At 34.6% G+C, this 17,019-nt stretch overlaps 1 long non-coding RNA gene across 1 annotated transcript in view; it reads left to right on the forward strand.

The window, feature by feature from the left end:
- LOC134757897 (uncharacterized) overlaps positions 1 to 17,019 on the forward strand; it is a 559,232-nt gene that overhangs the window by 470,272 nt on the left and 71,941 nt on the right. The window lies entirely within an intron of this gene.

Below are 17,019 nucleotides of genomic sequence, written 5' to 3' on the forward strand. Positions count from 1 at the left end.
TCCTGAATAGGACAGTCTATGTAATGTGAAATTCGAAATAGTTTTCAGCTAAAAATTATGAATTCCTTTTTCTTTTTAAAAAATGTATTTATTATTTTAATTGGCAAAATAATGTCAATGGTGTATGACATGATGTTTTCATATATGTATGCATTGTGAAATGGCTAAATCAAGCTTATTAACATATGCATTATCTCATATACTTATCATATTCTTTTGGTAAGAACACTTAAATTCTACTCTCTTAACAATTTTAAAGTAGACAATACATTGTTATTAAATGCAGTCACCATGATATACGATAGATCTCTTGAAGTTATTTCTCCTGTCTAACTGAAATGTGTCCTTTTACCAACATCTCCCCAGTCTACTACTCCAGCCTCTGGTAGCCACCATTTATCAGAGAGTAACAGAAACTCCGTTTCTTGAGTTTGACTTTTTTATACTCTGCCTACAAGTTAGATTATGACACATTTGTCCTTCTGTGCCTGGCTTATTTCACGTAACATCACATCCTCCACGTTTATTCATGTTGTCACAAATGACAGGATTTCCTTCTTTTTTTAAGGCTGGATAGTATCCCATTGTGTGTATTTACCACATTTTCTTTACCCATTCATGCCTTGATGGACATTTAGGTTGACTCCATATCTTGGATATTGTGAAACGTTTCATAAACTGATTTCATTTCCTTTGGATATATACCCAGTGGTGGGATTGCTGGATCATATGGTAACTCTATTTAATTTTTTTGAGGAATTTCCATGTTGGTTTCCATAATGGCTGTGTTAATTTACACTCCCAACAATAGTGGAAAATCTTATTCTTACAAATTTTTGTTTTCTATATAAATATGACATATTTATCTTTGTGTTGAAACTGCATTTTGTGCAGCTTGTTGTTACACTATAACTTATAGCTATATTGATTTTATTATTTTGCAGAAAATAATATATGGAATAATTAGATCTTAAGTGTAATTCACCTGTAAACATCTTAGCTGAATATGATTTTTTACAAATACTATTTTAGTCATATATGTAATTTTTAAATGTACTAATTTTAAGATTTCTTATATATGTAATGTAAACATTATAAAGGCTCAGCATCAAGGAAGACACTATGGCCCAATTTACCCAGAAAATAATATATCTTGGCCTTAAGGCCCATCTAATTTATCATTTAAACCAGAACTTACACTTTTATCAGAGTATATGTTTTAGCTTTTTGAATTTTAAATATTTTAATATTTAAAGAAAAGTTACAGAAAAATAGTAAAGTGTTTCTAAATTCCCTTCACTCTGCTAACCCAAATGTTACCATCTCCTATAACCTTATTACAGCATTAGGAAACAGACATTAATTCAATACTATTAACACATCTAGAGATTTTAGTTTTTTTTTTAACCAGTCTTCCACTATGTCCCTTTTCTAGTTGAGATTATAATTCAGTATCCTACATGTATCAATTTGTCATGCTTTCTTTTTTTTTTTTTTTTTTTTTGAGACGGAGTCTCGCTCTGTCGCCCAGGCTGGAGTGCAGTGGCGCCATCTCAGCTCACTGCAAGCTCCGCCTCCCGGGTTCACGCCATTCTCCTGCCTCAACCTCCCGAGTAGCTGGGATTACAGGCGCCCACCAACACACCCAGCTAATTTTTTGTATTTTTAGTAGAGACGGGGTTTCACCGTGTTAGCCAGGATGGTCTCGATCTCCTGACCTTGTGATCCATCCGCCTCAGCCTCTCAAGGTGCTGGGATTACAGGGATGAGCTACCGCACCCTGCCAATTTGTCATGCTTTCTTAGACTCCTCTATCTGTGACAGTTCCTCAGTCTACTTTGTCTTTTAAGATCTTGACATTTTTAAGATTGTAAACCAGTTATTTTGTAAAATGAGAAGATTATGATTAAGCATTTTTGGCACAAATACAACACAAGTAATGTCATGCTCTTTCCAGTATATCATTTCTGGAGCTATGTGATGTCAATATATACTATTACTGGTGGTGGTAACTTCAGTCTCTTAGTTAAGCTTGCATTGGCCAAGGTTTGTTTGTTTGTTTGTTTGTTTGTCTCTTTCTCTGTGAAGTTACAGTTTTCCCTTTTTTCATTAATGATTTATGAAGATACTATGAGACTATGTAAATATCACATTTCTCATACTTTTACCCATTTATTTTCGTTATCATGATTCCTGCTTGTAACAATTATTATTGTGTTGTTTAAATAGTTATCGTTTTCTGTTGCTGTCATGCCTTTTACATTTATTGTCTGGAATTCTACTGTAAGGAAGAGCTGCCCTTTCCCCCATCTCTGTTTATTTATTTACACAATTATTTATTTATGTCAATATGGAGTCATGGATATTTATTCCCAGATTTGGCTGTTAGTGGCTCCAACAAGTTGGCCCTTGTGTACCTTTCATCACACCTCCATCATTTTTGAGCCCTTTGTTACTTTCTGGCACCACAAAATCAACTTGGTTCGTGTTATCTTTTCCCCACCCCAATCCTGGTATCAACTGCTTATCCAAGGATCTCTAGTTCTTTTACCTGGAAAGTAGTATTTACAAGCTAAGATCTAGGTACCACGTTTGTCAATTTACTGCTACTGGGATGTCATTGCTTCTAAAGCTTTCATCAGAGAGAGCTAAGAAATTGTGTGTGTGTGTGTGTGTGTGTGTGTGTGTGTGTGTGTGTGTGTGTGTGTATCCTCACGCAAATATCTCTATTTCTAAACCTATTGATTCCTATACATAATAATATCCATGACTTCATACTGACACTTACAATTGCAATAAAGCACCAAGTGTTCATTCTAGTTTTCTTTCTTTCTTATTTGTAACTATTTTCTCTAATGGGGAGAAACCTGACTCTGGTCCACAGTGTATTTCTTTATTTGCTCATTTATAAAATAATAAGGATAAAATAGCTTCAGAGTTTTAATTCACACTCCTGTGAAAGCAAATTTTCTAACTAGAGTATTTGTGTACAGTTTTTGTTTTATTTTGTTTTCATTTTGCTTTGCCTTGCAGGATACATTTACTGTTTTTCAAACTTATTTGTGTTAATTCTTTTTTCTCCTTTTTCTTTAGCGTAGTTACAATTTTCATTCATAATATAGTTTGGTTCATTTATTACTGCTTTTTATTGTATTTTTGGTTCCCATATTTTTTATTTTAATTATTTCGAAATTTAATTTTTATTTACTTGGGGAGTATGTGAATCTTTAACATAGTTTCAAAATCAGAGCTATATGAAAATGTTCTATGAGAAAATTGTCACCCTCCTATACTTAGTACTCAGTTCTCTGCCCCCATTCTTACTGCGTTATTCCCACTCACCTCTTATTAGTAACCAATCTTGTTAGATTCTGGCTTTTCCTTTCCAAAATATTTTTGAGTGTATATTGTATGTACTCTCTCTCTCTCTCTCTCTCTCTCTATATATATATATATATATATCCTTATTCTTACATGAATGGTAGCCTACTATAGGTACTATACCTACCATAGGTACCTTTTGCACTTTGACATTTTTCACTTTCCAATACATACTGGAAATAAGTCTATATCAGTTCATAGGGATCACCAAAATTCTGTATTCATTTTATAGCCTCCTCACACTCATTTGTGTACATGTGCCATAGTTTATTCAGTTATTTTCTCTGTATGATCGTTCAGTATTTTTCCCAATATTTTGCTATTATAAAAAATTTCAACGAGTAACCTTCTGCGTATGTGTTTTCATGTTCTTATAGGTACATCTTTAAAGTAGATACCCCAGTTGGGCTGCTGGTTCAAATGTTAAGTGGATACGTAGCCTGGTTAGGACTTCCCATAGGTTTCCTTACTTGTAAAAAAAAAAAAAAAGATAATAATACGTTCCTATCATAGGTATTTTGAAGATTAAAAACACAGAATGTATAAAACATCTTACATATAGGAAATACTTAGTACTGCTTTAGTCCCTTGACTCTATTCACTTACTTCTTCAACATTACACACATACACACGGACACATTCACACATATATGCAGTTACGCACTGCATAACAAAGTTTTGGTCAGTGATGGACTACGTATACAATGGTATTCATTCAGTAAGCAAAATCTAATTTATTATTGAAGAAAGAAATTTTGTATAAATTTAGTGTAGCTGACACGTATAGTGTTTATAAAGTCTACAGGAGTGTACTGTATATCCTAGGCTTTCACATTCATTCACCACTTAGTGACTCAATAACAATTACATATTTTATTATGTATTGCATATTACATTATTACATAAGCCTATTATGTAGTGAGCAGGATAGAATGTTCAACAGATTTGACTCAGGCCATGCATGCTTCAGTGGGTGGTTCTGGTATTCTCATGTGTTTGCTCCGTGATGAAGAATTAGATGTTTTTCTTAAGAGTTAAGACATGACTGAATGAAAACCAAGAGCTAAGATGCAGAGAAAGGTATGGATGCCTGGTAAATAGAATTAAAATGATTGAGAAACTTAAAACTTGCAAATAAAAATTTAAATATGGCTACATGGAAAACTAATTGAGATACTCTTTTTTAGATTTTGTCTATTGACTTTAAGAAGCCACAATCAATAAAACTCCAGTTTCTTTTTGTACATAGTAGATCCATATCTAACATTTCTAAATCTTACAGAAGTATATAAATAAATGGGGGGAAAAAGGTTTTTTTTTTTAATCAATATCATTTAGCTGGTCGGTATTCAGTTCAATGTATCCAACATGAAAAAGGGATTCGTTAACATCTGACATTCCATTAGCGTATGTACAATAGAAGTAGTACTGATGTTATCAAAGAGCTATGTTATAATTCTAAGATTTTATTGGATTCTATTATTTTACATATATTAGAAATGACACTCATTAGATACTACACTAGATTAAACATGAACATTATTATCCTCCTTTTAATAAATACAGTTATAATGCTGTAAATGCCAAAAGGATTAACTGGATGTGTGAATAAGTCACTACCACATATTCATTCAGACAAACTTTGCATAGACTTTTTGCAGATACTAATATTAGATATGCTTTTAGATATGAACTAGATACTGAATTCATAAGCATTTTCATTACCTAGAGATTAAATCAATCAAAATGCCATAGAACTTTTCCAGTTGTACTTCATCCATGAAGAACAGAATTTTGTTATCTTAAAAAGAACAAATGATAAAGAATTATTTCTGGTCCTGGATCATTATCACATACATAGTAATTTTTTAATAATTGTTTTTCCACTTGATTCCACTGAAAGGAGAATTCATTACATTCTAAAATTTACCAGTCATCATCTGATTTGAGTATACTCTCTTTACTACCATTAGTTCATTTTAACAAGCGTAAGATTGTTTTCAATTGTGGCACTCTTTCACATCCAGCTGTATTATATCTAACTGAATCAAACTTTAAAAATTCATTTCATTTGTTTTTTTTTGTCCGTGACAGTAGGCAGTCTGTTTAAATAGGTTATGCACATTACTTGTAAGTCTGTATGTAGTAGCTTTTTCAGCAGATATCAATGCATTTTTTTGTCCTTTATTATTATGCACAGTTTTTCTTTACTCATAAATCATAAGTTTGAGTGCTTTTATTTGCAGAAAAAAACTCGTTTGTATCACAAATTTAAAATACAAAATAATTTTATGTGTGTGTCCGTATGAGAGTGTTCATATGTGTCCTATGAATAAAACAAACATTGAGTGCCTACTACGTGTATGGCATTGTGCTTAGTGAAATGTTAGATAAAATCTATTTCTTTCTTTATCATTGTGAAAATGTGACGTAAATAGATTCCAAATATTTCTGTTTTAAAATCTTTTTTTTGGCTAAAAAATGCAATGCGTTGAAGGGATAGATATCTAATTTTTCATAATAGAATTATTATGCATTGCATGCCTGTATCAAAATATCTCATGTATCCCATAAATATATACACCTACTATGTAGCCACAAAAAATAAAAATAAAAAAATTAAATAAGCAATGCAAAATTGAACAAGGTAGTTTTCACACCCGTTACGTTACAACTGGTGTTATTAAAGTTACACCTCATTTATTCAGAAATCAGATCTTGGCACCTTCAAATTATAAAATGGGGTGCCCCAAAGCAAGAATTTAGAATATAATGAAATGGACAAATTCCTGGAAATATAAAACCTCTCAAGATTGAATCAGGAAGAAATTGAATAATTGAGCAGACCAATAATGAGTTCTGAAATTGATTTAGTAATAAAAAGCCTACCAACCAGAAAAAGCCCGGGATCAGACTAATTCACAGCTGAATTCTATACAGAAGAGATGGTTCCATTCCTACTGAAACTATTCCAAAAAAATGAGGAGTGAGGACTCTTCTCTAACTCCTTCTATGAGCCCAGAATTATCCTATTACCAAAACCTGGCAGAGACACAACAGAAAAAGAGAATTTCAGGCCAATATCCTTCATCAACATAGATGGAAATCCTCAACAAAATACTAACAAACCAAATCTAGCAGCGTATCGAAAAGCTAGTCTACCACAATCTACTTAAGCAGGCTTTATTCAACATATGCAAATCAGTAAATGTTATTTACCAGATAAATAGAACTAAAAACAAAAACCACATGATCATCTCAATAGATGCAGGGAAGGCATTTGATAAAATTCAACATCCCTTCATGTTAAAAATTAAACATCCCTTCATGTTAAAAATTCAACATCCCTTCATGTTAAAAATCCTCAACAAACTAGGCATTCAAGGAACATACTCAGCCAACATCATACCGAATGGGCAAAAGCTGGAAGCATTTCCCTTGAAAACGACACAGAGAAAAGAATACCCTCTCTCATTACTCCTGTAGCACTGGAAGCCCTAGCCAGAAGAATAAAGCAAGAGAAAAAAATAAAAGGCATCCAAAATGAAAGAGAGGAGGTCAAACTATCCCTGTTTGCAGATGATATGATTCTATACCTAAAAAACCCCAGAGTCTCTGCCCAAAAGCTCCTTCATCTGATAAAAAATCTTTGGCACATTTTCAGGATATGAAATCAATGTACAAAAATCAGTAGCATTCCTATACAACAACAACATCGAATCTGAGAGCCAAACCTACAATGCAGTCCCATTCACAATAGCCACAAAAATAATAAATACAGTTAACCATGGAAGTGAAGGACCTCTACAATGAGAATTACAAAACACTGCTCAGCAAAATCACAGATGACACAAACAAACAAACAAAAAATACATTTCATGCTCATGGATAGGAAGAATCAATATTATTAAAATGACCATAGTGACCAAACCAATTTATAGATTCAATACTATTCCTATTAAACTACCAATGATATTCCTCACAGAAGTAGAAAAAAAGTGCTTTAAAATTCGTATGAAACTGAAAAACAGCCTGAATAGCCAACGCAATCTTAAGAAAAAGAACAAAACTGGGAGCATCATATTACTTAACTTCAAACTATACTACAAGGCTACAGTAACCAAAACAGCATGGTACTGGTATAAAGATAGACACATCAACCTATGGAACACAATAGAGAGCCCAGAAATAGTGCCATACACCAAAAACCATTTGATCATCATGAAAATAAACTGAAACAAACAATGGAGAGAGGATTCCCTATTCAATGAGTGGTGCTGGGAAAACTGGCTAAGCATATGCAGAAGATAGGAACTGGACCCCTTCCTTGCACCATATACAAAAATCAACTCAAGATGGATTGAATACTTAAGTGTAAAACCTAAAACTATAAAAACCCTGGAAGATAACCTAGGAAATACCATTCTGGACATAGGGCCTGACAAAGATTTCATGATGAAGATGCCAAAAGCAATTGAGACAAAAGCAAACATTGAGAAATAGGACCTAATCAAACTAAAGAGCTTCTGCACAGCAAAAGAAACTATCAATAGAATAAAGAGACAACCTACAGAATGGGAGAAAACATTTCCAAACTATGCATCCAACGAAGGTCCAATATCCATAATCTATAAGGAACTTAAACAAATTTACAAGCGAAAAACAACTCCATTACAAATTGGTCAAAGTACATGAACAAACACTTTTCAAAAGAAGACCGACATGCCACCAACAAGCATATGAAAAAATGCTCAACATCATTAATCATAAGAGAAATACAAATCAGCACCATGATGAGATACCATCTCACATCAAACAGAATAGTTATTATTAAAAAGTTAAAAAATAAAGGTACTGGTGAGGTGGTGGAGAAAAGGGGAATGCTTATATACTGTTGATGGGAATGCAAATTAGTTCAGCCATTATGGTAAGCAGTTTGTTGATTTCTCAAAGAACATGAAACAGAATTACTATTCAACCCAGCCATCCCACTATTGGGTATATTCCCAAATGATATGGGTTGGATCTGTGTCCCCACCAGATTTCATATCAAATTGTAATCCCCAGTGCTGTAGATGGGAGGTGATTGGATCATGGAGGTGTTCTTCATGAGTGGTTTAGCACCATCCCCTTGGTGCTGTCCTCTGGATAGTGAGTGAGTTCTCATGAGATCTGGTTGTTTAAAAGTGTGTAGCACTTTACCCCTTGCTCTATCACTTGCTCCTGCAATGTAAGATGCCTTCTCTTGCCATGTAAGACTCCTTCTCCCCCTTTGCCTTTCACCATGATTGGAAGCTTTTTGAGGTCTCCCCCCGAAACAGAATCCACTATGCTTCCTGTACAGCATGCAGAACGGTGAGCCAATTAAACCTCTTTTCTTTATAAATTACCCAGTCTCAGATATCTCTTTATAGCACTGTGAGAACAGACTAATACAGAAAATTGATAATAAGGAGTGTGGCATTGCTATAAAGATAGCTGAAAATATGGAAGCAACTTTGGAACTGGGTAATGGACAGGATTACCCTGTCTAAAGTGGCATTCAGCCACTTCAGATTGAGCAGTAACAGGTCTGTGATGCTCTTAGATGTCTGGGGCTGCATGCATGCCACAATGACTGGCTGTCTTCTTCCCTTGGTGGATGCTTGCTTCAGCTCCTCTTGTCATTGGACATCAGACTCCAGGTTCATCTGCCTTTGGCCTCTGAGGCTTGCACCAGCAGCTTGCCAGGGGCTCTCAGGCCTTTGGCTGCAGACTGAAGGCTGCACTGCCAGCTTCCCTGGTTTTGAGGCTTTCAGACTTGGACTGGGCCACTACCGGCTTCTTTCTTCCCCAGTTGCATTCAGCCTATTGTAGAACTTTGTAATCATGTGAGATAACTCTCCCTAATAAACTTCCTTTTATATATACATATATCCTATTGGTTCTGTCCCTCTGGAGAAACTTGACTAATACACCAAGGAAATATAAATTGTTCCACCATAAAGACGCATGCACTTGCATGTTTATTGCAGTACAATTTGCTATTGCAAAGACATGGAATCAACCTAAATGCCCATAAACAGACTGGATAAAGAAAATGTAGTACATATACACCATGGTATATTCTGCAGCCATAAAAAAAGAATGAGATCACATTCTTTATAGCAACATGAATGGAGCTGGAGGCCGTTATCCTAAGCAAACTAACACAGGAACAGAAAAGCAAATACTGCATGTTCTCACTTACAAGTGAGAGCTAAACATAGAGTACATAAAGACACAAAGAAGTGTACAACAGACACTGGGGCCTACTTGAGGGTGGAGAGTAGGAGGGCAAGGATTGAAAAACTGCCTATTGAGTACTATGCTTATTACTTTGGTAACAAAATAATCTGTACACCAACCCACGACAACATGCAATTTTTCTATGAAACATACTGGCACATGTGCACCTGAACCTAAAATAAGTATTTTTTTAAAAAAGAATATAAGGATCCTAGGCATGCAGCATATTTGCATGATATTCCAAGAGGAAATTGTTTTTACCTTGAATGGCAGTATAAGGTGTTGGTTAAAAGCTGGCTTAATATCCTGGCTTTCCCAAATTCCAACTCTAAAAAAAGGAGCTAAATTAATTTTTTATTGTGCTTAATTAAAATTACCTTTTGCAAGTTTTGAGTTCCTCAACCATTTCAATTCTATTTACCAAACACCCCATCTTCCTCTGCATCCTCTTGGTCAACTATGGCAGCATATTTACATATAAATACATGTACCTATGGCACACAACTTCTGATAGCTCCATCTAATGATTTTTGAAATTTACAATGGTGTAAAACCGATACACAATAGGTAGGAACTGTACTTCGAGTGCCCTTACGAGCATTCTGCTTTTCACTTTTAGTACAGTGTTCAATAAATTTTATAAAATATTCAATACTTTATTATAAGATAGGCTTTCTGTTAGATGATTTTACCAACTGTAGGCTAATGTTGTGTTCTAAGCATGTTTAGGATAGGCTAGGGTGGCCCGGTGCGGTGGCTCACGCCTGTAATCCCAGCACTTTGGGAGGCCGAGGTGGGCGGATCACTTGAGGTCAAGAGTTTGAGACCAGCCTGGCCAACATGGTGAAACCACGTCTCTACTAAAATCCAAAAATTAGCTGGGCGTGGTTGCAGGTGCCTGTAATCCAAGCTACTCAGGAGGCTGAGACAGGAGAATTGCTTGAACCCAGGAGGCGGAGGTTGCAGTGAGCTGAGATCGCACCAATGCACTCCAGCCTGGGCCACAGAGTGAGACTCCCTTTCAAACAAAAAAAGCCTATGATGTTTGATAGGTTAGGTGTATTAAATGCATTTTTAATGCGTATTTTCAATTTATGATGTGTTTATCTAGACATAATCCCATCATAAGACAGCAAGCATCTGTAAGTCACTCAGAATAGTGTACACACATAGGGTGTGTGTATATTTAACTTTCAAGATGCTTGATTATCATAAGCATTTCAACATATAATCTTGCATTTCAAAATATGCTTCTGTTATCTCATTTAATTAGTGATAGTCATAACTAATTTACAGAAAACCTCTCTTTTTCATCATTTTATAGATTAGGAGACTGAAGCTCAACCAATTAAATAATTTTCTTAAGTATAATTAGCAAGTAGAAGAATGTGGTCAGTAAAACAGAAGATGACTCTAAGAGCAGTTTCTGTTGATAACTTAAAAACCAAGGGAGTAGGGGAAAGACCAAAACAAAACAACAAAAATCTCAAAAGCCAACAGAAAACTGGCTATGACTCACCTACTTACCTAAGAGTTGAATAGATTTGCGTAAGGACCATACTGCTTTATATTATATAAAGGGGAAGCAATTATGTTAAGCAAGTACTGCCACTTCCTCCTCCTTCATCCATTAAAGTCTTGGTAAATTGCAACATTCATCACTTTACCTACATGAGGACATGTAATCATTTCTTTACACATTACTCCATGAATCTGTTTTGGGGTGTTAGTGTTAGAAGCACAGAGTCTAGAACCGCAGTCTCTAATATGAGTCCTTATTACCTCTATTGCTTAACATATCTGTGCCCCACTGTCCTTTTCTGTGATATGGAGATAATAATAGCACCCACTTCAAAGGATTGCTTTGAATCTTTACGTCTTTCTAATTAATTGTTCTTATTACCCCCAAGTAAAGGGATTTGACAGTAAAATGAATCAAATTTTCTCTCCTAGGTTAAAATATGTTGAATAAAATAACAACAAAAAGGCTGGCTTGTGTATGACACATTTAATGTTGGCAAGATGGCCAATATTAATGCACTTTTTTAGTTAAAATGTAAGCTCTAACTATATGAAAACATTGCTAAATTGAGATAGTGGAATAAGGTGTTTACTATGTTATCTTTCAAAAATATAACTAATATTATTTTGGGGCTACATTTTCTTATGGGTAACTGGCACATTTTTCTGTAAACCATTATTGCTAAAGTCCATAGCTTTGAATTTCTCTTTAAATCTGCACTGGTCCCTGCTCCCATATTTCCCTCATGTTGTTTTATCTATCAGTGCATTCCTACATTTTGAATGCATTTTGAATTCCTACATTCTGGAAAAAAAATTTATATAAAGAGGAGAAAAAGAACAAATTATTGTTTTACTTTAGAGTTTCATAGTCATTCACATATTTTGAGGTAAATATTTGGACAAGAGAACCACAATTGAAAAAACACTGGGGCCTATACAAAATATGTAATTCTTTTCTAATCTGAATTTTTTGAAAAATTTTGACCTTTTTTATGGCCAAGAACATCTATCTCATATGATACAGTATACCAGACTAATTTTAATTTGTATGTTTCTGTTGGTCACAATCATCAAGTAATTATGTTTATAATTATATATACAAGCAATACACTTTTTTTTGTTTTTGTTCCCATAAGTTTTCCACACTTTTTCGTGCTGTTCCAGTACCCCAAATCTTAAAACAAACAACTGAAAACAAAAACAAAAAAACAAGGATGATTAAATAAATTAACTTTCTATATCAGTGGTCTATTCTGCATTAAAAAAAACTTAAAACAATAAAAATTTACCATTACATATTAGTCTGTGGTTGAGCTGAAACTTCTGCTGATCTGAGCCAGGTAGGACTGATGTAGAATGACTTGCTCATATGTCTGCATTGAGCCAGTAAGTTGGCCAGAGGCTGGTTCTTACAGGATGGTCTCATTCATATGTCTGGTGACTGGATGGATAGGTGTAGGCAGGGGCAATAAGGGTGACTGGTATCTCATCATTCAACAGATTAGCCTGGGCATTAGCCTGGGCTTGATCACTTGATAATGAATGATTCCAAGAGAATGAGTGGAAGCATACAATGTCTCTGGTTCTAGCCTCAAAACTGGCACAACGTAATGCTTGCTGCACCCTATTTGTTAAATAAGTCGCAAGAACACCACAGATCCATGTGGTAGAAAATAGACTCTTTCTTTTGGTGGAATGAGTGACAAAGTCACATTTCACAGGTGCATGGGTAGAAGAACAGGAATAATTGGAGTCACAATTGCAAATGATCCACAATACCCTCTTATAGATGTTTGACTATTTGTGCACTTACCTTTATATACTTACTTAAAAATTCTAGAGGAAGTGAAAATCGAGACATACTACTTGGATTTAGAAATTCAAACTACTTTGTGATGGAAGAAATGGTCTGTTTCTTATTCATACATAAAGTTCATTATAGATAAAAATGTTATCACCTGGCAAAATCAGTTTATTTCTTAATTTAATGCCTCTTAGTTACCAAGTAGCTGTTTACAAATAATGAACACACACAAGAAACTTTTATGTTGAATACATAAATAAGAAAAAAAATGAATAACTACGTCTTATCTAATCACTATATTTTCTTTCGTGTAATGCTACTAGTATATTCATGAAACTAAACATTTGAAGATAAAAATACTTTGTATGTGCATTTTAAACACTATGAGAGACTTCCTAAATTATTTAGCATATTACTGCCATGCTCATATATTATTCTACATACTTCAAATAACTATATTGGTTTGGAAATCCATAATACTCAGAGATTTCCAAATTTCACCCATTGGAATACTTAAATATGTATTATTTGATAGGGAACATTCAAGTATATCCAAATATATTCTAAAAACCACCATAAATATTTCACAGGTGTAGAAGAAATAGGTAGTATAGGATGGGTTTTGCTGCATTAATAGACATCCCAAATATCTCAATGGCTTGATCCAATAAAATAATTTCATGCCAAGTATATTGTACATCTCCCTGACATTCCAGGTCAGCTATGTTGGCTCAAATTTCCAGGATGCACAAATGTTATGATACCTTGTTTTAGGCTGTTCTTGCATTGCTATAAATAAATACCTTATGTTGGGTAATTTATAAAGAAAAGAAATTTAATTGGCTCACGATTCTGTAGGATGTGTAGGAAGAATGGCACTGGCATCTGCTCAGCTTCTGGGGATGCCTGAGGGAGCTTTTACTCATGGCAGAAGAGGAAATGGGAGCAGGCATCTCACATGGCAAGAACCGGAGAGAGGCAGGAGATGCCACACACTTTTAAATGACCAGACCTCCTGAGAACTCGCTATCGCAATGACAACACCAAGCCATGAAGGACCCTCCCCCAAGATCCAGACACCTCCAACCAGGCCCTATCTCCAATATGCGGGGTTATTTTGTTTCAACATGAGATTTGGGCAAGGACAAATATCCAAACTATATCGTACCTCCATGAAAGACATGAAAGAGTCAAAAGCAGGTTCACGAGTCAAACTCAAGTTATCCATTACTTTGATCTGAAATTAGTACGTATTACTTCCATTTACTTTTTATTAGCCAAAGCAAGTCATGTGGCCACTCCTGTCTTTGCAGGGTGTGGAGTGGTGGCAGTAAGATGCAGTCCTTCCACTCCTTCAGTATGTCTGTAAGGAGAACTGGTAATATTGGTGAACTGAGCTAATGTCCCCCACTATAGCTGTTATTAATTTGGGTGATTAAAAAAACTTAGCCACACTTTTTCAATAGGAAATTTACAGACTTGAATTCCCCATGAATGTGAGAGAAAAGTGACATACAAATGATGCTCTTCTGGCCTAACAAAGAAAACATAAATTTGCAGCTTTCAGGGAGTGCTATCAATTTAAATGAATTGCCAGGAGTATAGTTATTAAGTAAGATATTTTATCAGAATTCCAGGCTTTTTAAAAGTTAAAATTTATTTTTAGAAGGTATAGCAACTACCTTGTGTTCAGGGTGTCTTAAATATTTTTATCACATGTAAGGAAAGTTTTAAGCAAGGAAAGCTTTAAGACAGCAGAAGAGTGTCTATTTTGCATCCTATAGAAGGTACTATTTTCTCTTGATTTTGTGGAGGTTTCTTTTACGGAAAAACTAAAAAGCTTTTTGTTTTTAAAGCCAAGTAGTGGATTTAAAAAGAAAGAAGGCCAGCAAGAAAAGTGTAAACTTCTGTAACATGGTAAAGAAAGGGCCAGAATGAGATTAAAGTAGAGCATAGGGCATATAATCTTCTGCATCTACACTGATGATATGGTGTATATTGTTTTCCTATGGTCATATTTTTCTCTTGATCATCTCCCACATTGGATGCAATAATGTCTAAATTCAGAGAAATTATGCTTTAATTTTTCAGTTATTGTACAGGGAAGATCTCTATAGAACACATGCCAGTCAACTAGGAAGGGTAAAATATTAATATTTCCATATCCATAAATGCAGAATAACAGATATACTAATCGGATTATCTGGTCATCAGCTATTAAGAAATAAGTTGACATCATATGAAGGAGGGCAAATGAGCAATACAAATCTGGTACTTGTTTCTTAATATTTCAGAGAAAAGGAGAAAAGAAAAGGCCTATATACGAAGGGGACTATAATGAATCATTTGGTATTCATATGGCAGCAAAGGAAAAATGTTTATATGTGAGAAGAAATGATAATGGTGGTGAAAGGTAGCCTAGTTGCCCTAAATATAACACACAGACTTCAACATTTTGCATAAAATGGACCTTGGTTATTTTATTTCAGTCTATTTTACTCCAATCAAATGTTGCTGCTCTGAGATTTAAGAATAGTTTGCCCTTAAATATGATAATCCCAAAGTGAGTAGAATTAGCATGTATCTGTTTGAGGTTTGACATGTATAAACTTTTTGTCATCATCTGTTTATGTTAATAACATCATTTTGTTAAAATTGGACAAGAGCTGTAGAAAGCACTTGTTGCTTATTTATTCTTATTTACTCTCTTAGCTTGGTTATTTTAAAATATCATATTTATTTATGGAGAAGTTGCTTGTTATACTAGACTTTTCAAGTGTACCTCACTGACAGGAACTTGACTCAGGAAGAAAATTGTGTGTTTGTGTCAGAAAATATTAATCACATAGAAATGTAGATTCAGTGACCTTCATTGCCCTATCTTTTCTCGGATCTCATAAACTGATTTTGGGACTCCGATGGCAAATTTTAATGGAAAACTGCTATAATTGCTTGTAGGCTTTAGAGAGTCAGAATGCAACATCATGCTGTTCAGTCAGTTCGAATCAACACCCACTACACTATTAGATCTATATACAGGCCAGCAGATAGGCTGATATTACCAGAGCTGCAATCTCTTAGGTGATAAGGTATAAATCAAAGCTTAGGAAGCTATATGTAAGGGAATATACAACTCAAAGCCCTTTCTGTTTGGCAATATTAAGATACCACATTGTTTTTCACCCCAAGTGAGGTGAACTAGCCACGGAAAAATTCAAACTTCTAAATATTTGTCATCTTTCTGGAAAAAAAGGGGCTAGTTATGCTCTGTTAAAAAAGTGACTACTTAAGCGATTAACATGACAATCTTCATTGAATTTTAACTTATATTGCCAAGATGCAAATTTATCCTTCACATTTTGTTGCTAATTTTCAACATAAATATGTGTATGCCAAGTGTTTAAAAATAATACTCTACATTCTTAGATGTGACAAATATGGCATGCACTAATATCTAAGAATGAAAGGGAAGGTTACTCTGAGAGGCTAGATGTGTGTGCTAGTAGGAATCAAATCATTTTTTTCTCTGTCCTTACTCTTAAGCTACTAAAACTCAGGACTTCATATTTTTTTATGTTATGTTGATGTCATGATCTACAGTGCCAGAAAACCCAGCCTATTAGCCTTAAGCTCATCCATTCTTGCTGAGTATGCTTCTTACACTACTGGCCATTTTGTAAACATGTCCCATTTGTCAAAATACAGACATGGGAGGTATAGATTGCTATTCATTGCATGTGCTGAAAAAAAACTGCTGACCATGGACATTTTATTGAATGCCTCTGCAACACCATCTTGAAATATTACAAATCGTATATGAGAAAGTAATAAAGAAGGATTGCTTCAAATTTGTTAATTTACCTATTTTCCTCAAGCACATGTACGTCCATTGTCCGAACAGAAAGAGAAAAAAGCAATATCTTTGGCACTAGCTTCCAGTGGATTCCCTGGAGCTAACTGTGTAAACAACTGCTGTCTCTGACCTTTTGTTGCATGCATTTACAAAAGTAGTACATTTTAAACATATGTTGAATATAAGGCTT

This window comes from Gorilla gorilla, chromosome X (genome assembly GCF_029281585.2).
Source record: "Gorilla gorilla gorilla isolate KB3781 chromosome X, NHGRI_mGorGor1-v2.1_pri, whole genome shotgun sequence".
Lineage (NCBI taxonomy): Eukaryota > Metazoa > Chordata > Mammalia > Primates > Hominidae > Gorilla > Gorilla gorilla.